Genomic DNA, 24,593 nt, shown 5'->3' on the forward strand with positions numbered 1-24,593 from the left:
TGTCTGTTGGAGATGGCCTCGGCTGCTCCACTGCTGGAAGAGCTCCATCCCTTGGGACTCCCTGCCCAGGAAAGGGCATCACATCCAGTGCTTCACACCATATATTTATTCATGGTCATTTAAGAAATAATTCCTCTGCAGTGAGCCTGTATGTTGCAGAAGGGTTTATTTTATCCTTATGCAGCACCTCCGTTAAAGCAGTCTTACCAGGGAGAGCCTGGGGGCAGAGGCTGGAATGGCTCCCGCTGTTCTTCAGTGCCTCGCCATTTGCCCATAACGATGCTCCTGGGGGCATCTCTTCTGCCCCATGCATGGGGAGAGACTCTATTTCTAAAGAAAAAATTTGGGACAGGGCCACCCTTCAGTGCTAAAGCTGTATGCCGTGTTTTTGAGCTCCATGATGGTGGCTCTGCCTGCCCTGCTGGCTCCCAGAGCTCTGCCGGAGATGCTGGGAAGTTGTAAAGGAGGAATTAACCATAATTATGGAGCATTGCAGGGTGTAAACACCCTCTAAATCCTCTTTAATTACGTGGTAGCACTTAATTACATGACAACTGGAATGTACGCGCAAAAATAAATATTTCAGTTTTATCTTCAGCAGGGGCACTGTTAATTAATTTTGCAGGGTAACGTAGGACCCAGCTGAACACGGGCATGAGGTGGATCCCACTGCAGAGGTGTGGCCTCCCGGGATGATCAAACCTCCCTTCTCCCTCTCCAACAGCCACAGCTTTGTCATACCTTCCCACTCCCCCCTCGGCAGCATTCCTCTTTCTGTACATCCATGCACAGGCTTAGACTTGTGGATGTCAAGGTAAGGTAGGACCCAGTGGTGGGGTACCCACTCATCCTCCAGCATGGAGAAAACCAAGAGTGAGAGCCTCCACGGCTAATTCATCCCACCTCAATTACACTGCAAACCCACAGCCCATAACTGGTGTGATTCAGATCACTCTTGGCCACAGGCGTAGGTTTTTTCCCCCTCGTTTGCTCCCAGCACACAGCCTGGGTGCCAGCAGCAAGTTCTTGTGCTCTTGTAGCTGACGCTTGGCTGTCATGTTGCATTAGAGTCTACAAGTCAACCCAGACCTCCTCAGGGCTTAGCCAAAGTGGATGCAAACGACCCAGCTTGTGATGCTCTGTTGCCAAAACGCCACCACCCATTACCCCTGTCATGGATTGAGCGTATGGCTTGATGAAGATAAGGAGTGTGCGATGAAGTGTAAAGTCATGCTGAAGAAATTGCATGTGCCGAGACCTCCATTGTCCCATATAATCACCACTTGCCACCAGTGCTACTGTGAAATGCGTAACAGCACTCCAGACCAGCAGAGGAAAATCCATGCTATTATCATGGCTTTTTTTAACCATAATTAGGGAATTGTGGCATTTTTTTCCCCGTGAACCCTGAGCAGGGGCACCCAGGAATTCGGTTTTCTTTCAGTAAAAGCAAAACCACCTGCTGAAGTCAAATGAGCACTTTTTTTAAACTTGCTTTTGGTTTGCCTAGTCATATACACCCTGACCTGAAGTCACGGGAATGGACAAGAAATGCTCATCTGGTGCGGTTTTGCATTCATTTTCTTCACACCTGTGTATTTTTACAGTGCGGAGATGAAGCAGAGCTGATGTGATTGTGAGGTCGTGCATGCTATGGCTTTCGCCCACCTGCTTTATAACCCCTGTACTGGGAAATTCTCATTTTTCTCCTTTTTTTAATATATTGCTCAAACTAAACTGCACAATACAGCTGATTTACATACATATGCAACCTGGCAGGTAGCAGCAGGGATTGCGCTGTGAACCCTCCAATAATTGATATTTTCTACTCGCCTTCTCATTGTAATTTTCCCTGAATATTCAGAGCACCAGCAGATATTTGTGCAATAGATTTGGGGTTCAAGCAAAGCTGCCGTGGTGGAGCTGGCTCTTGCTAGAGGATGTTTCTTCTTGGGCAAAGCTTGTCCTCGATCCATTCTGGGGACCCACAGGTCTCCTTGGGAGGGGACAGCCTTGTGGCAAAGACCACAAAGAGCCTGCAAATGTTTTCTATCATGTCTCATCAAAAAGACAGACGAAGAGAGCGCAAGCAAGCTGGAGCAGAGAAATGAATTGTAGTCCTGCTGCAGAGACTTCATTTGATAAATAAAGTATACAGAGTTTGCAGAAATAACTGCTTTTTTCTGACCCAGGCAGCTGGGCTGGGTTTGACACGTCCTGGACATATTCTCCTTCCAGGTGGTGAACCGAATCACGGGCACTCACTCGCACGATGGGGAAGGCAGGGCAGGCAGTGACAGGCTCTTGTGTCAGACAGGTTAATCTGGAGGTTTTCTCACTTCTGACGAGGCGCGTGTGTGTACACAGAGGAGGCGGTATTTTCAGGCACTGTGGGAGCAAAGTGATGCATTGGGGGCACAGCATTTAGGAAAACACCTGAGGATAATGCATGCCACAGACACATGGCCAAGAGGATGTATGTAGCCCTGGTGGAGCAGGTGGGTACCGGCTACCCCGACACCAGGATGGCTGCACCCTGATCTGCCTGACAGCCCCAGCCCAGACCAATGCTGGAGATGCTGCTTCCCCACCCCAGGACCATCTCCCTCCTCTCTCCCCTGGTAAAGGGAGGGGTGTCCTCCTCTAAAAACTCATTTTTGGCTTCAAGCGTGCTTACCAAGGAGCACGTGGCATTGCCCACGGGTGGTCTCCCCCAGGAAATATGGGATTTTGGAGATGACCAGCTACATCACCCCTGGTTATCCCTGCATAGTGCTGTGAGCAAGGATTTCCCTTTGCAATCCCATGTTGCTGTTACAACAGTGTGCAGTGAGGTGGTCACATTGCCTACCCTCCCAATTTGCCGTCCCTTTGACCTTAACAGCCGTTGCAGTGGGGCAACCCAATCATCAGGTTTGGCCCTCATTCTCCCTCTTCTGACATGTGAAGATGTGGAGGTGCGAAAACGGGGGCTGAAAGTGGGTCTCTTTAGGAAGACAAAAAAAAAGGTCGAGAAATTCTCCCCTGTCCCTCTGCCCTGATGCCCTTAAAAACTGCTTTCACAACAAATAAGAAAAAATGTGTGCCTTCCCAAAGAACAAGCTGAGACTCCAGATCCCTTAATTTTTCAGGGGCTCAGTTTTGGGCTCCTGAAGAAGGGCAAAGGTGAGGATAGCGTGGCTGAGGGCTCTCCTAACCTGCAAGAGCCTGGCCGGCCCCACGTAGTGAGAAGGGTCACAGGGGTAGGACAGAGCTAGTCTGGGCTTTTAGGATGGGTCCTCTACAATAAGTCACGCTGCATTCAAAATCCCAGATTCCCTTAGTTTATACCTTCCTGCTGGGAGAGCTGCCACGGACACTTCTGGGGCTGAGGAGCTGGCTGGGTGCCTGCACAGACCCCCCAGTGCCACTGGAGGTATATAAAATGGCTTTAATCAAGGCATACCAGAGATAATGCTCTTTAATAATTTTTTATGGCAGGCTTTGAACATTTCTGCTGGAGCAATTTGGTTAAAAATAGGTTTGCTTCTGCTGAACTTTCGAGGAAGACCTGGGCTACCATATTAATGAGGGTGAGTGGGAAAACCCATATCTCTCCTCATTTTACATCCCTGTGTGAGAACTGGGATGTGTGCTTTTATTGCAGGGAAAAACAAGATCCTTGGGAAGGGAAAATAGCTGTAGTCAGCGTGGGCTTGCACCAGCTGAAGGTCTGAGTCAGGTTGGGTTTTTACTGCTCTACAATAGGTAAGTACCTCATTAAGGAGTGGATGTAAATGTGTAACATAATTTAATTGAGCCTGGAGACAGTGCAGGGCAAGGAAGCTTGGAAGCGAGGCACTGCTTTGTGATGTTTTTTAAGCTAGAGCTTGGTTTTGCTCACTTTAGTTCTCCCACAGTATTGTAAGTGTTGGGGTTAGACAGTTCACAAGCAAGCACTTAAAATCAGTTTTAAGGCCATTTTTTTATGCTGAAGATGCATGGAGATGTAAGACTCAGGATGAAGGAGACCCCTTCAGTCCTGTGACAGACAGAGATGTGACACAATCCCTTTCATGAACGGGTCAAAATCCATCTTTGTGTTGACTCCCATGATCCCCAGTGTCCCAAAAGGCTGGCTCAGTACATTTTATTTCTAAGACTCTTATAATTTCTAAACCAAAATTAACCACAGTCAGTTGAAACGCACTTTCTTGCCTGCCTTTGCTGCCCTCCTTCACTTGTGATCAAACTCATGGATAAATAATAATAAATAACACACTGCAGCCATCGAAGTAGGGCTCGCTGAACTAAGAAACGAGATCACTTGGGCAGCGATTGCAGCACTGTGGGAAGATGGGAAACAGCCAAAAATATTTGCAGAGTTGGAGCACAGTAATTTGAAAGTGAGGGATTATTGGCTACATTCTATTCCTGCAGAAAGTGAGGAGCAAACGCCCCTAGATGCCTGCTGGGATCAGGACAGCCCTGTCAAATTAGGCAAACTGAACCTGCTAATCGAGATGAACACGTGCTGCTTCTCACACACCTTAAATAGAGCAGAGAGGACTGTGTTCAGAGAGATGTTTTGGTATATAGCTGCACCTGGTCACTCCCTGGCTTCTCCACCCACCACCAGCCTGTAATAGGCCATGCAATGAGGGCTATACAATTGCAATTTTCCCTATAAAATCAGAAGCATTAGGCAATGCAGTGTCTCTGCTACCTGTAAGGCCAAGCTGTGACTGCTGAGTAGGACAGGGAGGATGGCACTGCAGAGGATGGGGCTGTTTTGCCAGGTCTGGAAGATGAGAGTCCCTGGAAAACTGCTGGTGAGGCCACCAGCTGGGAAAGCTTGAGATGCATTATGGTAGGACTGGTTGGACCTCTGGTTCTGCTAGAGTTCGAAGTGTTGCAGCAGGAGAAAGACGCTGGGGTTGAAGCCTCCAGGAGATTTGTGCAAGAAGATCTGCATGGGAAAATGAGTGGGAAATGGCAGAAGAAACTCTGTTCACCTTAACTGGCAAGGCAGGATTCCACCTGGGAATGGCCTTGGATGGTTCCTCACTGCAAGGGACAGATCCATTGACATTTCAGAGTGATCCTACTTGAGAGGGGATGACGGCAAGGTAACGTCCCAACCCTCACACACACGTTCGATGTCTCCAGTTTGATTTTGCAGCTCATTAGGGGATCCCTCTGGAGGAGGTCACCATGGGTCTTTCAAGCAGGCTTATATTCTGTCTGGCACAGTTATTTCAATTTTGGAATGTGTTTTTTTTTTACTTCCAATCGACCCTTTTGGGATGCCTTTTCTTACTTCCAATAGACCCTTCTGGGATTTAATTTGTTTGGTGTGCCTGGGCAGGTAGGGTGGACAACAGCAGTCAGGCGTTTAACCCCCATCCTGACCTTGGCTGTGCTGTTTCACTGTGGGTACCTCTCGCTGCTGCCACTGCTGCTTATCCCCTTTGAAAAATGGGGATAATATAGGGCTATTTTCCTATGAAATGCTGATATACAGCCTAATGAACAGTACCATGAGCTGGTGGAAATTCACTTCTGTGCAGAGGTGCCAATCTAATTTTCCAGTCTAGGTAGATATTTAATAACCCAAAGTCCTCTTACTCTAGTGAGATTATCTATAGAACACTTTTCTTCCACAAAGTCCAAAATACTCTACTAAAGTGCATGTGAGAAACGAAAACAGAAAGCCTTGTAAGCGACCCCTCAGACACATGCTTAGCTGGGTGGGTGACAGGGACGACTCCATTGCCAAAACTATGCAAAAAGATCAATTTTACAATCTGGTCTCAAATTTGGGTGGTTTCACTTCCTACCCTGACTGGCCTTGCCCACCTCTATCGTGGTGTTTGGCTGGTCTCTAGGAGATAAAACCGAGCTGTCATGTCTCTGATAATGAATTATATTTTTTTTAATAAGTGAAGGGCGTGGAAAAGGATGTTCTTTTAACGCAAAGCTTGGCTGGAAGATCAATAGCACCTTCACATGTATCTTTGTCTAACACTTGGTTTTGTAGGGCTTTGGAGAAAAAAAAAATTGTTGCTTTTCATGCAGCACATGGATGTGATGAGCTCTGCTGGCAGGTCCCAGGCCTTTATCACAAATTGCCTCCCCAGCCTGAGCCATTGAGGCCCAGCCCATGTGACCGAGGCAGGCAGCAAGCCAGGACTGCCCCTACTCACCTCAGACCTTCTCTTGCAATAGGGCTCTGCCCAAATAGATGGGGACTCTAAAACCAGGGCACAGCGGGTGTTCAGCCTATGGTGTCCTGGCCATGAAACATAGTGTGCCTTGCAGAGAGGCTTTTGCTCATTGCTGCTTGTACAGTGCCGTAAGATGCTCTGATGGAAGGTTTTCTGATTGCAAGTCATTATAATTGTTCTTATATATGATTATATTTCCTTGCAGGAGATCTGGTCTGCAAGATACATGCCTGCCTTAGCTGATCTGGAGAAACCAAAGAAAGGCCAAGCACTGGCAATAATTATTGTGAAATTCCACCTTCTTCTCCCTGTGCTTCTCCTTTTTAAAGCTGCTGCAGCTCTCACAGGTGAGATGGCTAATTGCAAGGGGTGCTACCAGGCATAAGTAATTAGGCTGGCTGATAAGCTCCTTTAAGTCCCTGTGGCTCTACTGATTTCTGTACTTAGTTATTTCAGCTGAGATTGTAAAGGTAGGGGCTGGGGTTTTTTGTGGTGTTGGGAGGATAATGAGTGTCTGTGGTTGGTGATGCTCTGGACAGATAGGAGATGTGGGTAAGAGGGAAAAGAAAGGGAGCTAACTTTTTTTGTAAGGACTGGGCTTCCAAGGGGAGCATCTCAAGTTTGGTGAGGTTAACTATGGGAGTGCTGCCTTTTTGTACTGCATAGAAGAAAGGCCAGAGGACCCTGCAGCGCCATTTCTGTCTTGTTCCAGTATATGTGTTAGTGTGCTGCTGGTCTGTCATCTGATGGCATCTGAGAAGTGCGACCGCGACCTTGCTGGGAGCTATGGAGGAGGAAGCTCATCCATCTGCTGTGTCCTGTGCTCTGGTGTTCAGGTATGCTTGTTGTGCTGGGTTTCTGCTGCACCTTCTTCTCTACAATGCTGTGCCCTGTGTTGTCTTCTGTATATCGCTTTTTTTATATATTATGTAAATATAAAATGTTTACATATATATAGATAGATTATAGAATCATAGGGTTGGAAGGGACCTCTGGAGATCTTCTAGTCCAACCCCCTGCCAGAGCAGGGTCACCCAGAGCAGGTGGAGGAGGATTCAAGTATTTTCTTTAAGTCTTCACACCCTGAGAAGGATGACATGTAAAAAGCCATCCATTCTTAAGCTCCTCAGAGCTGGTTGTCAAGCATGGAATGGGAGAAGATGGGGTGGAAAGGTCTCATCACTTCACCCATCTCTCCACCCCGTTTTTCCTGTTGGTGGTTTTGAGGTGGGCTTTGTTCATGCCTGGCTAATGCTCTGTTTCTCGGAGCTGCTTTTATACCTCTTCTGTACAGCTCCCACAGCCCTGAGCGTGCCAGTCCCTATTGCGGGCTTTTCTGCCCTTCTTGGGTCACCTCAGAGTCTTTCTGTCCCCCTAAACGTGGATGTTCTGGAGTATACTGACTTTGATATGATATAAACGAAAATTCAGAGGAACAGTTGAATGCAGTAAGATGCTCTTTGTTTGCCAAAGCCAGGAGGCAAAACATTTATGTTTTTATTAAAAAAAAAAATAAAATAAAGATTTGTTCTGGTTTTGAGAATTCAGGTAAACCAGTAATTTCCAAAGCCACTAGAGCACACAGTCCTGAGCTGGCACAAATGCAGCCAGGGTTAGCCAGAGGGTGTAAGGTTTTTATCATGGCCTTCTGAGGCTTTTTTATTTTATTTATTTTTGGATAAAGCTGCTCTGTTATGTGTTTGCTGCATTTGAATGAGAACTCCTCCCATAAGAGATGGCCAGGCAGTGAAAGTGGGAGCCAGCTGGGGTGGGAGCATCTCTGAAAAGCATCTCAGGATGCAGTGCAATCGTGGAGATGGGGACAATGGGTGTCCTACAGGCTGTGGCAAGTCAATTGGCGCTCTGTGCCTGGTGCTGCCCTGCTCCCAGTGCAGCAGGGCTGTCCTCAGCCGGGGTTACTGGAGACACTGGAAACTTCTGCCCTGAGCAAATTAGGCAAACATAATCCCTGTGCCCTTGGGCTTCTTCTGGGTGCTTTGCCTGGGTGATTGCCCTGGGAAGTGGTGAGGGATCCCCATCTGGATGGGGAGAAGCTGCCGGACACACAGACAGGCAACTGCCCCCTCCCCCCCGCCGCCTCCTTCCCCAAGCTGCGATGCTCCCTCTCCCTGGATTAATTTAAAACCACATCAGCAACTCAACAAACTCTGTTTTCCCTTGCTGCATGTCATGTTTTACATTTTCTGCTACACTTAAACCATGGGATAGTGCTTCTGCTATGTGATTATAAACCTGATAGAACCCCCACTGTAGTACCTGCCTTTCCGAGGAGCTTAAGTAATATCTTTCAGAAAGCACTTCAGTGACCTTTGAATTCCTGTGGAACACTCGAATAAGTGTGACCTGAGGCTTCTGTGTTATGAATCCACTTCTGAAAAAGCCTGGAAATTGATTTATGGCTGCGTGAAGCGCATACAGGCTTCAGAGATACGGGAGAGATGATGGCTTGTTACCCAGCCCTGGAAATGCTTCAACATTGGACCATCGCCACTGGTGCACCATAGTGGGTCCATCCATCCCGTGGCAGACCCGCTCGTGGTCTTAGCGGGCACTTGCCACCATAAGAAAATGCGAGTTCATGTTGAGCTGGGTTTAAAAAGAATTGTCTTTGCTAGTTTGGGAAGCCTGAAATACTTAAGTAAAAAGTGCGGATGCTGATAGGATCTGTTCATCTGATGCTTATCCAGTGGCTCCACTGTGCTCGCACACCTCTGGCTGTCTGCTTCAGGTCTGTAGTTATGTTCTTGTTAGCATGGCAGTTTTTGGGGATAGCTGATGGAAACTCGCCTGCATTTCATATTGTCCTTCCTTGGCATGTTAAAATATATATTATTTTTTTATATATACTTGCTGTGACAGCAGGAGCTTAAATAAAATCTTAAATAACCATAGAAGTGTGTTGGTTGTGGAAGTCCTTGCTTCCTGGGGCTGGGAGGCAGTACTGTGGCTGCTGTAAGAGACCATCTGATATTGCAAAAACGGGACCTAGGACAGGGTAAGACAGAGAGGGAGCAAATCTGCTCGCGAGCTGTGTAGAGGGCAGGGGAGCATCTCGCGGGCGCTTCTCCAGCTCCTGGCTTTGGTTTGGGTCTGGCTGCCGGAGTAATGTGCTGGTTGGCAAAGGCAAACTGGGGCATATCAAATCAGCTTGCAAACCTGGGTGAAGTTAACTTTGTATGGTTGTAGTTGGAAAATGTCCCACAAGCCTGAATGTTTGGTTGTAAGGAAATCTCTCAAACAGTGTTTCAGGATAACTTGTTTTCCAAGTAACCTTACACTGTCTAAGGTGGGGGGGGACACGGGGGGGAGGTGGGGGGAGCAGAAACTGCTGCAAAGATGGGATTTTTGTAGGTCTCGGTGTCCTGCTGCTGAATCTGGCTGGAAGGCTGATGCCAAGAAAGCAGAGTGACTTTTGCAGAGGGCCAGCTGCTGCCCATGAGCTGATCTTGCCAGGGGAAGATTAAATTGCCCAAATGTACTGCTCCAGAAAGCATGGCCAAGCCTGTGAAGGAGGCAGCAGGTGACATGAAAGCAGGGATGTGGGTGAGGATTTACAGCATGGCAGTTGCAGCCCTGTGCACGGGTTACCTGGTCTTTTGGATGCTTTGAGACAGCATCGTGGGGAGCTCCCGGTCTTCCGTGGGAGGCAGCTGATGTTGCTGCATGCCCAGCATGTTCAATCCAGAGTTGCATTCCCAGTCTCCTGAATTTTGCGATTGAGGGGAGAAGAGATAGCTGCATCCTCCAGGAGGCTCTGGGACGTGGTTGGGGCTGAGAATATCCTTATTTTTTTTTTCTTTCTAATTTCATTTTTAGACTGAACCCTGACAGTGCAATGTCAGAGCTGCTGCTGCTTGCCTGAAGAAACTGACTCAGACTGGGCTGATGCCCAGGTGAAACATCTCATGAATCCAAGGCTGCTCTGTCCTGGTGTTTCAGTCTGCTGTGGGAGACGATGTCATGGTCCTAGGCTCTAAAGCAGTGTTTGTAGAAGACAACTTCTTCCCCCAGCTGCACGTAGGGTTCCTCCTGGCAGCGATGGGTGCTATGTAACCCCTGTGTCTCACTGGTGCTCTGCACCATTCAGGTGGGGAAAATCATGCTCCCTGAAGGCAGAGGTGGCCAAGGGCAGCAAGGATGTCTCGACTGCAACAAAACCAGCTTCTGTGGTGTGCCCACCCTGCTCACACCAGTTGTGGGCAGGGTGCTTGGTGCTGCAGGATGGTCATGGTGTTGGTGTCAAGTCCCCAGGACCTTGCTGTGGCATCTGTTTTATGTTCCTAAGTGATGAGGCTACAAAGGAGCATCCCCTGGCAGGGTGTGTGTGTGTGCTCAGCTTTAATCTGACTGAGCAGCTTCAAGTAAGAGATGTCAAACACAACAGACAAGTGTCCTTGCCCCTACATCTGCCACCATGCCACCCCCCATGAGGGGACCTGTGATGCTGCAGAACCTGGACAAGGCAGCCCCATCTCTGCAGGATGACTCCTTTGGATCAGAGGAGCCTCCCTTTTCCTCTTCCTCCTTTAAGCACCTCACCCCAGCTCTCCCAGGCAGATCCCATATCTCTGAATGGCACAAGAGTTCACAAGAAATCAAACTTCAACATTTTGGATGCACAGATGAAGTGAAAACTTATGTCCTGGGCGAAGACTGAACACACACATTCATGCACGTACAGACTGAGCAATGCCCATCATGGAAACTCCTGTTGGTGAGCTACCTCCTCCAGATCGAAAGAACAAATCTTTAATTTCTACACCACCAACAACAAATTGGCGGGGAGGCAACATTGTCACTGATGGCTTTGGCACAGTTGTATCTGAAGGTGGGGGGGAAAGGCGCACCAGGGCTTGCAGCAGCTTGTTCCCGTAGGAGATGGTTTGACTCCAAATTTTGACATGGATGCCAATTGATTTTCACCAACTGCTTATGACACTTTGTATTAAAACACCCAGTCGAGATCTCTCACTACTTGGACACCACAGCAATGGCCATAAAACCCCACTCTGTTAGTTTGTCTGGCAAACCCTGGACTGGAACCTGCACATTTCGGTTCAGCCCAAAGCTGGGTCACAGGGAAACCTATGAGCTCCTGCTCCTTGGCTGTGACATAACCTAAATTTAATTCCAAACTAAACAACCATGGATGCCAGGAGTGTAGAGTCCAACTCTAAAAATCCTTGCAAGACTTAAACTAAGAATTAAAGAGAAACTATAACTTTGGGGAAACATAACTTGCATTACATCTCCTGGCGTTTTTACCCCCTTGAAAGCAATACAAAGATTAATAGAAAACATCTCTCTCAGGTTTCTGTGGATCGTGCTCTATGAAAGGGCAAGAATAATTATCCCTGCCATACAACCCTTCTCCCCACCCCAAGTTGGATGGTATAAAACCACTATTAGAAAGAGTATCCTGAGCTGTTAAATCCTGCAGGTTTCAGTGTAACTCCGTTAGCTGCATTGCTATTGCATCCTGTAGGATTTTCCCACAGGGTACAATTTCTCAGGGAGCTTGTGCCATGTACACTGACAACTGGGCATCTACAAAGGCCAAAATAACACCATTTCTTCTCTTGTGTAACGGGGATTTTTGTCTCCCTTTTTATTTTCTACTCTCTCTAGCTATTTCAGAAGTGTTCTGGGGCTATGCCCAGATGCTGATACACTCACAAGCCTGGGCAGAGATGCAACAGGGCATGTGGTGCACGTGTGGGCTTTTCCCTTCGGCAGCAGGGCTGCTTGCCTGGGTGGGTGGACTTACATGAGGTAAGGCTGCTTGCTGAGCACACGGCACAATCAGAGCAAGCACACAATGCCTGAAATAGTTGATCTTATATTTTCTTTTAAAATTATTTTTATTATTTTTGCCATTCCTTTCCATTCTAGTGTAATCTGTGTAAGCTTGGGACAGTCAGCTGTGGCTGTAGCCAGCTCCTTGGGGGATCACCCATTACTGGTTTTCTACCATCCCACTGTATCTCAAGGCTGATTAATCCCTTGATGGTGGCAGGATGTGTCCCTGTGATGAGGTGTGAGGATGCAGATGATGCTATCAGCAACAGGAGCTGCAGAAATGGTGGTGCCTCTGGGTCCCAGCGCATCACCTTGACCCATAGCATCAAGCCTTGCTGCAGGGCTCACCCCAGCACTCAAATTTGTCCCCCTGGCCAAAGTCACCTGAGTTACCATGGAGCCTGGAGGGGCTTTGCCTGATGCCCAGAGGCTTTGAAGATGTCAGACTGGGAACTTAGTGAAAAGCAGGTGTCAGAGAGCAAAAGGAGAGTTCAGCTCTTACTCCGTGGGGTTTCCCTTAACTAGGAAAGGAAGTCCTGTTCTAAATTTCTCTCTGGCAGCCAGCATCATCAGCTCCTTTTTTTTTTTTTCCCCTCAGCGTTTACTTTTGTTCTTTGTCTCTATCTTGCCATCCCCAGAGGAAATCACAGCCACTCATCTGCAAACATGGGGGCCTGGACTGGGGGGAGACCTCAACCCTAGGCGTTTCTCAGTGTGGATAATATTGTTGCAGCACTTAAAGACTGTTTGAGCAGAGGGCTCTGCAGAAAAGCAGGCTCCAAATGGCTTAAATGCTTTATATTAAGGCTGGTAGACAAGGCATTGATCCTTTCCAGCTCAGTGTCGCTGGTGCCTTCCCATGCACTAGCATGGGTTTTGCATATTTTTCCTCTGCTCTGGCTTTTTTCAGGTTTTCCTCCTACATCAGGCAGCTGTAAGCAGCTCTATTTCAAAATGACCAGCAAATACCCTAAGCCAGTGAAATCCTCATGCAAACCCCTCCTGAGCTTCCTGGCCAGCTTTACTAGAGATGAGGCACATCTTCCCAGTACAAACCTCCCAAGCAATGGCATGTGAAAACCTACTGTTAGAGTTTCTCTTCAAGGCTCTATTGCCTTCCTTGGTTTCAATTACGTGACAGTTCTCACCTATTTTCCAACTCATTGTTTATCAGGGCTGGAGACTCTGGTGATGACAAAAATGGGAGGTTTTTCTAACAACTTCCCCAGGCAGCCGCGGCTGGTTAGTCATTAAGGGCTCTGTGCACAAGTTCATCCTGAAGTTGGGCCAAGTTTCTCTTCCAATTTCCCCTCCTATCCTTCACCCTCCTTCCCTGTTTTCCCTTTGGGAGACTTGTCGTAGTGTATTTTTTCCCCCCCTGTATCTAGCAGAGGTTGATTTGCTGACCGTCCAGGTAAGAAAGAGCTTTCAATTGCTTTATCCTTTGGTGGGTTAGGTTATTGTGACTTCACGGTTTTCTGTTGGGAAAGTGATTAAGTCCCATCTGTGAGTGAAAATGGACTTTTGGTGATCGAAAAAAATGTCACTAGGTTATCTCTGAGGCTGGTGCAATCGTCCCCTGCATTCTTCATTTTCCAGTTTTTTTTTTACTCTAAATATTTTTGTTGTTGTTAGCTTTTCTGTTTATTTCACATGCGCTTGAGCATCTGAAGGACACTTCTCCCCTTCTTCTCGGGCATGTGCAGATTGTACTTTAAACCCATTATAACCTGTGTCCTGAAAGCAGGGGCAGAATTGCAAAGGTTCTAGGGATCTATGGGTGAAACGAGCTGAGAGGTGGCGGGTGAAGACATGCTCACCGTCTTGGTGGCTTTTGGGTGAGGAGTTGAGAAATGCTCTCATCTGCCATTGAGTTGGGGATCAGCAGAACCAGAGGCCCTTGACATGTATGGGGAGGCCTTGAGGTTGGGATCTCCTTAATAAGGAAAAGGCACCTGGTCATGCCAGCTTGTCATCAAAGTGAGGGGGTGCCACATATCAGAAGGAACAGAAGAAACGCCAACAAATGGCAGGAAAAAAATAGGCAGTAAGATCAGAAAAGGGATGAGAAAGCAAATAACAGGGTGAATATGTCTGTACACCTGTGGCTGATCATGGCAAATAAAAGGGCTGATGATCTTTGTACCTTGCTTAGACTAGGGCTTAAGTAGCATTACATGGACTTGGTGAGATAAATAGGACCCAGCGTGGCTTGCTGGGGAAGAGCAAGCTGGCAATGAAGGAAAGGAGTGCACCAAGAGCTGTGCATACTTGTCCTGGAGGTTAACAAGAGGCTGGGAACAGGCTACTTCAACATGGGTGAATTAAGAGGAGTGAAACTGTGGTGGGACAGACCTCATGAGTTATGAGAAGAGGGTGAGAGTGTGTGAGGGGCTCTTCAAGTCCAGGCTACCTCCACATGGTACAACATGGTGGTAACAGTGTCCTAAAGCATGCCAACAGCTCTTGGGAGAGCGATACAGCAGGACAGAGCCATTCAGTTCTCTGTGTGCATTAGCACAACAACTCATTTCCAATGATGGCAAAAGCTACTGGAGAAGGTGCTTATTTTGCACTTGGTTTGGGCTAATAGAGCAGAACTGGCTGAAAAAAGTAGAAGGGTAATTTCAGGAAATAAGTCACAAAATAGTGGAGCCCACTGCCGAAATCACTCCTGGGCATACTAACCCAACCTTGGAAGTGTTCAGGGTTTCTCCAAGAGCTGCAGGAGCCCAGAGCAGGCTGAGAGCCGCAGCGGGGCAACCCCAGGAGTTGGAGACTTCAACACAGGGCATGATGCAAGAAGTAGTTATTAAGCAATTAATTTGTAAGAACCTGGAGGTTAATGAGGTTAGAAAGTAACAACCAACACGGGTTTGTCCAGAACAAGTCATGTGAAATGGCAATTTAACCTTCCCCTCTGCCAGGATAACTGGGTTTGTGGATAGGGGAGCAGTGGCAGGCGGGCGAGGGCTTGGCTGGTGTTGTGTGGTAAGCAGCTGTAGGAGGGTGACCTGCTCTGCAGGAAGGGTTGGGGACCTTGGGCTGAGCTTCAGGGGGAGGTGAAGAGCACAGATGCATTGCACAAGAGAGAAAATTAGACCTCGGTACATGATGACAACAGGTGCTTTCTGAATTGTCCCCCTGTGGTAGTGCAAGCTGATGTGCTCGCTTGTGTCTCTGTCCCAATGCTGCACAGACCAGTGCTGCCTTTGCTAATTCCCCCCATTCTCATCAGCTGGTCCCCATCACCATCATCTCTGCCCATCTGCTGCCATCACTGGGGGCATGTGGCCAGCACCAGCTGCTTTCCCCTGCCCCATCTCTGTCTCCTGGGCAGCCCTGCCCTAAAGCAAACCTCGCAGGACTTGCACAGGTCATTTGTCACAATGCTTTTTATGGTCTCCTCTGCCTTGTACCTCGTGCTGCAGCACAGCATCCCCCCCTCCCCAGGATCTGCACCTCCACCTTGCATCTCCAGGGACTGCAGTCCTGCCATGCTCATTGTGTGGCTGCATTTGTCTTAACGATTGACCCCTTAACGATTGACATATTAGCCTCATGGTCACCTCCAGCACTGCCTGTCATGATGAATTAGAAATAGAGTCCTCTCTGCATCACAGTCCTCATTAAACCAACCATCCCTTCTACCTGCCGCAGTCATCACCTCATTATAACTCCATTACCTTTAACAACAACTCCATTACCATCCATTATCTTTCTTATCATCTCCTTTATAAGGCTGTTATCCGCACCTCCCCCTTTACAGCCATCCCCTCCTCAATTACGATTCCATTAACTTTATTACCACCCCATTACAGTCACAACTATTCCCATTACAATTTTGAGATCTGCATCTCCATCCAGACAAGTCGGTGTCTCCATCAGCCCCATCACCAGAAGCATGCCTTTCTCGCTCGGTGCTACTCGTTGCCTTCATCATCTAGCGTAGTTATGGCCACCTTCCCTGCATTCGTAATTATCCCCATACCAATAGTCATATTTTAATTATTTTTCATTACGGTTTTATAGCCTTTTGCTGTTATTGCTTCCTTTATCAGCCATTCTCCTTTCCCTGACGTATCATAGTTGGAATGGGTACTGGGGTGTGAGCTGAGACTCAAATCAGTGATAGTACACTGATTTGCACCAACCAACCCTGGGCAGGTACCTTCACTCCATTGCTGTCCTCCATTACAATTCTAGCATTTAATCTCTGTCGCAGCCCTAATTACTGATGTTATCTCTCTGTTATCGCTCACCTCATCTCTGTTGCAGCTTCCCTGATGGGCACGACCACCTCCTCCAGGTGGTGGTGCCTCTTCTCCTCCTGTATGCATGGAGCATCATCTCTGACCCTCTCTGAATTTCCTGGACAACAGCTCTAGGGAGCATTTATTCTTTTCAATAAAAAGAATATCTGTGTGATACTAGTGGAAGAAGTGGTTTTGTTGCAAAGGTACCAACTTTCATAAATTCTCGTGGTCCAGCCCTGAGTACCACATCCCGTTGCTATTGCTCTCCCCTTGTCTGCTGTGTTAAGGTTTCAGCTGTGCTGCCAAACCTGCCTGTACTCCCCCCAAAACACTTTCATCTTCCAGAAGCCACCATGAGGAACTCAGGAGTGGTGTTTGGCAGCTCTTTCATCAGCACAAAGAGGAGGGAGAAAGCCTCTGGGCCAGCATAGGGTGGTTTGCACCAGCGCTGCACCCCCCGCTCCGTGGCTATTGGGGTCTGGCAACATTGCATCGCTCCCAATGTGATGGAAGTCATGCAAGATACAGTGTGGTTCCTGAAGGAACCTGCCTGGCTCATCCAGCATGCTCAGGGCATCGTAGACCACATCTTATTGGCTAATCACAGCCCTTCCTCTGTGCATGAGATATCATGGACTAAAGATACAAACTGTGCGTCTAAAACTGAGGCTGAGATGGGCTCTTCCATCCCTGGGGCAGCAACAGAGCTATGTGGTGATAAAAGGGCAGGGATAGCCTCAGTGCACACATGGAGGAGCAGGGCACTATTTAGGGTACCACAGAGGACCATGGTCTCATTTAGGGTACCATGGAGGAGCAGGATATCATTTAGGATAGCAGGGTATAATTTAGGGTGCCATGGAGCAGTAGGATACAATTTTATCCCCTGTAGAGCACTGACGCATCCGAGGACAAGCACTGTGCCAGTGGGTCTGGTGTGTCCATGCTCCTCGAGAGGACACTGAGAGATTGGAGTGGTTACAGAGGGAGTTGCAGCACTCCCCAAGGATGGGGAAACTGACAGATTTAGAGAGCCTGGTCTGCTTAGTTTATCATGAAGATTGAGAGGTGACTTCATGACTTCCTATAAGAACTGTCAAGGCAGGGATATACTAAAGAAGGTACTACAGAGCTCTTTACAGCGTTAGGGAAAGACAGAGCGGGAGCAATGGCTGGGCACTAAGAGAGGTAAATTTGGCTGACCGATGCAGCACATGGGGTTTAAAGCGAGAGTGATGCCCATTCCCAGCAGCTCCAGGAGGCAGTTGGAAAGAGTGCGATGCAACAGCTCATGAGTGATATTTTCTCGCATCCCAGAAACGTATCAGTCTGCAGGCGATGCTCAGCAGTGGATGAGCCGGTAACAGCTTGCAGGTAATTAACATCTTTGGTGTAAGAGAGGATGTAGCTCATGTTTGAATGCCCTTGGGTTATTTCCCATGATCGATAAGCTTTGTAAATAATGTATCCTGCAGAGGGAAAAAAACGCTACCTTGTACTTATCAGATTTTGTGCTCTGTTTGGTTTAGCAATGCTAAGAGGGAATACAGCTCAGAGGGAATAATAAAAGATGTAAAGGGGTAAGGGGGGTGACACTGTGCTACTGCAACCCCCCCAAGATGCCACTGAGGAGCGCTGGGAGGGGAAAGCTGATTAAAAGCTAACAGAGGGGGAGCGAGCTGCCAATCCAGCCGTGCTGTGCACAGGGCAGATACCAGCTCCCAGGGCCACACTGCAGATTTTGGGGGAGATTTTCCTGATTCTGGGTGGTTAAAGCAGACCAGAGAGAGGGAGGCAAAGCCGTTAGCATCCCTCTCCTATTATTTCTTTGCTTCCCTGCTTGTAAAGGCACATGGTGGAGCTGAGCTTGGTGCAAACCACAGGGCAGTGCCTTCCCTGAGGGCTATGGGGACAGCTGGCATTCTTGTTTGGCCATGCCATTTCCCATGGGGATTTTGGGAGAGCACTTAAGCACCCAGTGATGCCCTGTCCACACCTCGGTAATCACATGGGGAAGGCTGAATATAAAACAGGATGGCAGGGCACTGAAGCTCTTTTGGGGTCAAGGGGAAGGACTTGACTGAAGAATTGGGAAGGTACAGACAGATGCATTTAAAGCAGCAGCAGGATGGAGACTTGCTATCCTGGCTTTGGTTTTAGTCTATAGCCACAGGTTGCCTCTAAAAAAGCATAAACCGGGATTGCTCAAGCAAGCAGCCAGAGAGCTGCCTTGCTGCCACGACCTGCTGCCAGCTCAAACAAATACCTTGGGTTTTTTACTAAAGAAAAGCAAGGAGCTGGCAGGAAGTGGGCAGTGTGGTGTCAAACACCTTCGGGATTAAAATAACACCCCCAGTAAGCCCTTGCTAGAGGTTTTGTGTGCCCAGGCTGCTCACTGAGCAGCTGGAGCCAGAACACCTGGGAGTTCTTATAAATTAAAAGGAAACACAAGTCTCCCTGATGTAAAACACATAATTGCGATATGTGGTAGAGCACGGAGGTTTTTGTCGATTTCAAGGTGCTGGAAATTTTTGGTTAGGTCAGTAAATAATTCTGGAGTTGAACTGGGGTGGCCCCATTTTCCACAGAGACCCTGCTGCCTGGTAGCCCGCATTCCCTAACGGTGGGCAATTTTCCACTATGCACTGACAACTGTGGACTGAAAAGAATCCATCATGTCCTGGCTGGGAGCTGGACAGGGCAGAATGGCTTTTATCACCCCCTTTCCATTGCAAACAGCAGCCGGGGATGCTGCTACCCCAACAGCGATGCACTGGGCTGGGCGAGCTGCGGTTAGGAGCGAACATTCTGCAAACCACCAGGCTGAGGAGCGAGCACCTTGGGGAGTCTTTAAACGTAGCTTAATTACATTAGCTATACACCAGCCAAGGGGATAATTTACCATCCCCAGACAGATGTTTTACTCCTTGCAACAAGAAGAAAACAAAAGCGAGCACAGCCCCATGCAGGCACCGCCCACGCTGGGGGACTCTCCTGTCCCTGAGCATCTCCGACAGGTCGAGAACCGCTGCCGATAGTGTTTCCTTGCAAAGCATTGGCCCCAAGGGCTTTGCTGGCATGCTGGTTTCTGCGTGTGCCTGGCCTAGAAATACCCATCTACAGTCCTACCTGTAGGAGTAAATTAATATTTGCAAGAGCTCAGCTGCTATCTAGGGCTTGGGTTTTCTCCCTGCTGCCCCAGGAAGGGTGTTTTTCGAGGCAGCATGGATGCTTGCTGCTCCCTGACAGCTGGAAAGCTTTGCTCTGGAGCTTGGCTGCTGGACCATTCAGCTGTGTCATGGTATAAATTTCAGGTTTCGTGGGGCTGGTACCATCTCCTGGTCTAATTTTGCCCCCAGTCCATCACCAACCCACCAGAGCAAAATTCAGCACCCCAGGGACTAAACCTTGCTCGCACTGGGGAGATGCTGCACTAGGAGCAGCGTTACATTGCAGGGACCAACAGGAGCCGGCACATCCCCATCAGGATATCTCTCCATCACTGTATCTCTAAAAAATCCCAGCTTTCCAGGCTGATGGGGATGGGGCCTGTTAAAACTTTCTGGCCCCCTCCAGGGCTGCTCCAGGAGCTGGAGACCAGATGGTCTGAACAGATTACTGCAGCCTCTGGGGCCATACATCCCGGGCGCTTTGGCAGGCCTGAATTCCCTCTAAATGACAAAAATAAACAAAATCTCCCAGCACTAAATGTCGGGAAGCCCATGAAAAAGCTGTGTACACAATGAAAACAAATATATGGTTAAATAACCTCTCTAACAGTATTTCTGTAAAATGCCTCTCTAAATAACGCCAAGTGAAAGGCTTGCTCCATTCTGATTAACCTCAGTTGGGGAAAATTGTCTGTATCAAATCATTACCATCAGCTGATTAAAAATGAATTAAACCAAACGGAAAACAATTCCCAAAACATCATGTCTCCTTTCCAGTTCAAGGCCAAATTAAAAATAATAATAAACCCTATAAGACCCAGGAGCAAAAAGACCCTAAGTCACCACAGCCTGAGGATGAAACAGGTGATGGGGACCTGTGATGGGATGGGATGGATGGGATGGAGGGACTTGATGACGGTCACCCCACGGAGAGGTGGCAGGACCAGGTGTAAGGGTCACAAAGCATAAAGAGAATGCTGATATGGATTAATTAAAATAACCGAAATGATCTACCCAGTCCTTCGCCTCTTGAACAGACCCATTTTTCGAAGTGCTGGAATCAGCAAAAGTGAGTTTTTGACATCTCTCTCTCATTTTTGTTTTATTTTTAGGAAGCCTGGCAGACCCTGAAGGAAAGTGCAAAGTCACAGATCTGGAGCTTCGACCGGATAAATCTGTCCCAATGGGACCATCCTTGAGTATTGAAAGCCAATGGGAGATGTTTTTTTTCATGGAGGAAACACCATCCTAGAGTGTTTCCAGAGAAAACATGTCCAACAGCATCACTGGCAAGCACCAAGGAGAGGGAAACAGCAGGAAAACCCTGCATTTGGTAGTCTGTACAGGCACCCTCCTTCCCTGTTGGAGCAAGCTCCCAAGGAAAGCCTCCAAGTAATGGAAAGGCCTCAAATATTCCTTCTCATGCTACTTATATTTCAGTTGTTTCCATTTTCTCACTCATTTTCCCAATAATTGTGTAGCAATTGTTGGGGCTCATCAGCAGATGCTCCTAGGTCCTCCCCGTCTTGGGGCTGAACAAGAGGAATCCCAGACATGGATGGCTGTCCCGGAGCTGGACTCATGAAAGAGAAGGGTCCCAAAATACAAGGGGCTGCGGGATCCATCCTCCACTGAAGCTATGCTGGTGACACTGCTGTGGTGTCCTCATGGTGTGTCCCCCCCAACACGAATAAGACAGAAAGTTTTGGGTCTTGGGGTAGGGCTGCTGAAAAATCCATGTTGCCAACACTTCTTGGACACAAACCCACCACATCACAAAGGAGAGTCTAATTACTAACTCTAATTACAAAGAGGAGTAAATCACCTCGATTATTTTATTTTTTGGCTCTTGCTGAGTGCCTTTGATATAATAAAGAAGAACAATTGACAATCAAAGGGACCTGCCATAATGACACTTTAACAACAGCCCATTTTGAGACACCAAAACTGCAACTCGGCGCTTCTAGAAGTCGTAAAAACTGTTGTAAAACCTACTCTCTGTCCAAGCAATTGTAAAAACTTGTCTCCAATGATGAGGAGAGCATGACTGCTGGGGGGAGGTGCCCCAGGGTGCAAGCATCTCTGCTGGGTCCAGCCCTCAGGAAAAGATGACTGTCCCCTGTCCCCATTAGCATCCAACCCCATGGGATACACGGGGACCCGATGGCTGCAGCAGAGAGTGAAGCATCACTGGGGGGGCTTTTTCTCCACCCCAGCTCATTTTTAGAGCCATGCCATAAAAAAGATCATTTAATCCTTTTAAGGGGAGACTTGTCCCTCCATGAGATGTATAGCTGTCAAAAATGCTTACACGTATGGGCAAGATTTTCTGCTTTTTGCTCTGCCCCCTCCAGCTTTCCAACACTGGGACATCCCTGCATCTTCCTCAAAGCAGTGGCACCATAAAACCAGCAGAAAACACCACTATGAGTGTTAATAGGAGCAGCGTGCATGCTATGCATGTATGCATATATATTTTGGAGTATCCTTTTGGGGTGCAAGGTGAGGCAATTAATAGCGCAGCCGGGTTGGGGGCTCATTAAGGGTCACAGGAAAGCAGCTTGGTGCTGGTTTACGGTGCCTGGCTGCTGCCGGGAATTAGCACCAAGGTGCCACCCACTTTGATTTGAATAGTTCTTTTGACTGAGGCCATAAAATTAATGTCTGAGCAGATAGCTGGGAAAACAGGAAGCCATAGAAAGTAACTTGGTGCTTGGCAGAGGAATTGAGATGAGCTGCATTTGGGAGATGCTGGTTTTGATTGCATTTCTTTCTCCTCTGGGGGTGCCAAGTGCCCCGGCACAGTGGTTACCACATCCCTATCCCTCTGCCCCATGCCGCCAGCTCTCCCTAACCCCCAGCTCTCCAGTACTGCTCTCATCTTGCTGCTTATCTCTCCACCTTGCTTTTCTCTCAATTCCCCCATCCCTTGCACGTTTATCTAGCCCTTCGGCCACTCAGTCCCTGCTTTATTCACCCAGCCTCTACCTTGCACTCCTGGTTAGAGCTTTACCTATTTATATTCTTAACCTTTGCCCCTCTTTCCTCTGTCTCTTTAATCCATACATCAGTCTTGTTTATGGCCTCCGCACTGCTTATCTCGGGTGCATACGGCCCCATATCTGTGCCCTCTCTCCTAAGCCATGCTTAGTTCTAGCTCCTCCACACAGCAAAGCGTGGTGGAAGAAGACCCTTCAACACAGGACCATGAGGTGCAGGAGCTCAACATCCCACCCTGGGGATGCTTTCCCTACCTGACACACTCTTTGACCCATTTTTGGGGTTAGGCCTTGCCCTGCACGTGGGCATCACGAAACCTGCAGCTGGTGAACATGTGCAGGGGTACCCAACATCCTGCATCCCTTCACCCTGGGATGCTTGGGACCCGGGTACCCGACAGAGGACAGTCATTTGGGGAGAAAGCTCACATTTCAACGATGCTGTGAGATTGGTACCCGAGTCAGCTTTACCAGGCTTCCCAGCAGTCAAAATTTAAGTCAGGAGGACCATCAGCTGAACATCCTCAATACATTGCCCTGTTGCTCCACCCTGCTTGCTGCTTCGGCACCAGAGCTCCATGCCTTTCCTTGGACTGCCTATTCCTACGTCATCACTCTGCATTCCACAAAGTTGCTTCACAGAGTCCAGCACAGCCCTGCCTGTAATTTTTACGCCTCCTCTCCTTCCCCAGAGTGTGGGAATTTTCCTTTTGCTGATTCACGTCTCCATTGCATCATTTTTTTTTTTAAAGTGCTGACGCTGGCTGTGCTCACCCCAGGGAAAGGCTAAAACCCAAAGCTGCTGCTTCAGGGACTGGCCCTCTGCCAGCCACGTGTTGACAACTCAGCCAAAAACCTGCACCTGTGCTGAGCAAACCGAAACCTCTCACATCGTTGGGGTTAAATAAGGGAAATTTCTGGGGTTCCTTTTCCCCTCACTGCCCTATCCCAAACCCAGTGCTCCCAACCTAGTCCCTGTGCTGGGAACAGCACACCTCAAACATCAAAAAAACCCTTTTTTTTAGCATAAAAATTCCCTGGCTCTTCCATCTTGGCCATTAAGGTGGCAATAAAAAGGTCCAGTGGTTAGTCACAGCCCCGCAGGCATCACCCACATCCCTGGTGTGATGGAGCTGTTTGCAGCCCTGAAAGGGATTTTGGGAGGTGGAGCATCCAGATCCCCTCACAGGCACCTTTTTGGGAGAGTTCAACAGCTGGATTGGCAGTTTGCCTCCAGTTCCTCCTTGTGATAATCATTGCTGGGGGTTTCCCCCTCTCTGTTTCCTCCCACCTCCCTCCACCTCACACCTCAGCTAGATCCATTCCCCTGCAGAGGGGTCTCTTGCCCAGTGGGATCAGCAGTGACCCAAGGGTGGGTCTGCCAAACAGAACATCACAGACACTTTCGATGGACTTTGCCATTTATTTTCTATCCTGGGAGGCTGCCTTTTATTTTTTTGCTATTAAAAAGGCTCAAGAAGCATCTGACACAAGCTACCTCTTTCCCAGACTCCATTAATTTCACCATCCCTGCCAACCCAGCTTGCCTAGCCATAATCTTGCCTCCCACTGGCGAGGTACAGTGGGACCATGCAAGGCCTCGCTGCCCAGGAAGCAATTCCCAGCAATTCTGAGCAATTCCCGCTCTGTAAAGGGATACACTGGCTCTTGCAATCAGATCAGGAGTGCCACTACTCTCCTGCAGTCACCTTGGGGATGTCTCTCCAAATCCCACGTTGCAGAGGATGTGCAGAATGATGGGCACCTGGATCACAGCAGGATGGGGACAAGGGAGCAGCCCATGCACATACTCCCACCCCTGGGCGGGGGATAGCAGGATGCGGCCCATCCCTGCCTTGTGCTGGGATGGTGGCACATCCCTGCAGCCAAAGCCCCTGGCTTGTTGCCTGTGCCTCAGTTTCCCTAAGCAGGGTGAGGAATAAACAGAACAAGGAATTCCCTAAATAGACTAAAATGTGAAAGTCTTCGCTTTGGCACTTTGTTTTCCCATTTGCTACAGCAACCGGAGAAACCCGTGCAGCTGCCCTGGATAAACCTTCTCCTGGCTGTGGGGGCGGCTCTGATGCACCTTGTGCACCCCTATAAGCAAGGGGCCCTTGTAGGGTGGAATGATTTTGGAAG

The 24,593-nt window shown here is 48.4% G+C and overlaps 1 protein-coding gene and 1 long non-coding RNA gene across 4 annotated transcripts in view; one reads left to right on the forward strand and one right to left on the reverse strand.

Moving 5' to 3' along the window:
• TNR (tenascin R) overlaps nt 1-24,593 on the reverse strand; it is a 78,430-nt gene that overhangs the window by 39,847 nt on the left and 13,990 nt on the right. The window lies entirely within an intron of this gene.
• On the forward strand, nt 6,631-12,253 carry LOC141747372 (uncharacterized). Its single transcript, XR_012588700.1, has 3 exons — nt 6,631-6,676; nt 6,919-7,042; nt 10,044-12,253. It is a non-coding gene; the product is annotated as an uncharacterized LOC141747372 (long non-coding RNA).

Source organism: Larus michahellis, chromosome 8 (genome assembly GCF_964199755.1).
Source record: "Larus michahellis chromosome 8, bLarMic1.1, whole genome shotgun sequence".
NCBI classification, from domain to species: Eukaryota; Metazoa; Chordata; class Aves; order Charadriiformes; family Laridae; genus Larus; species Larus michahellis.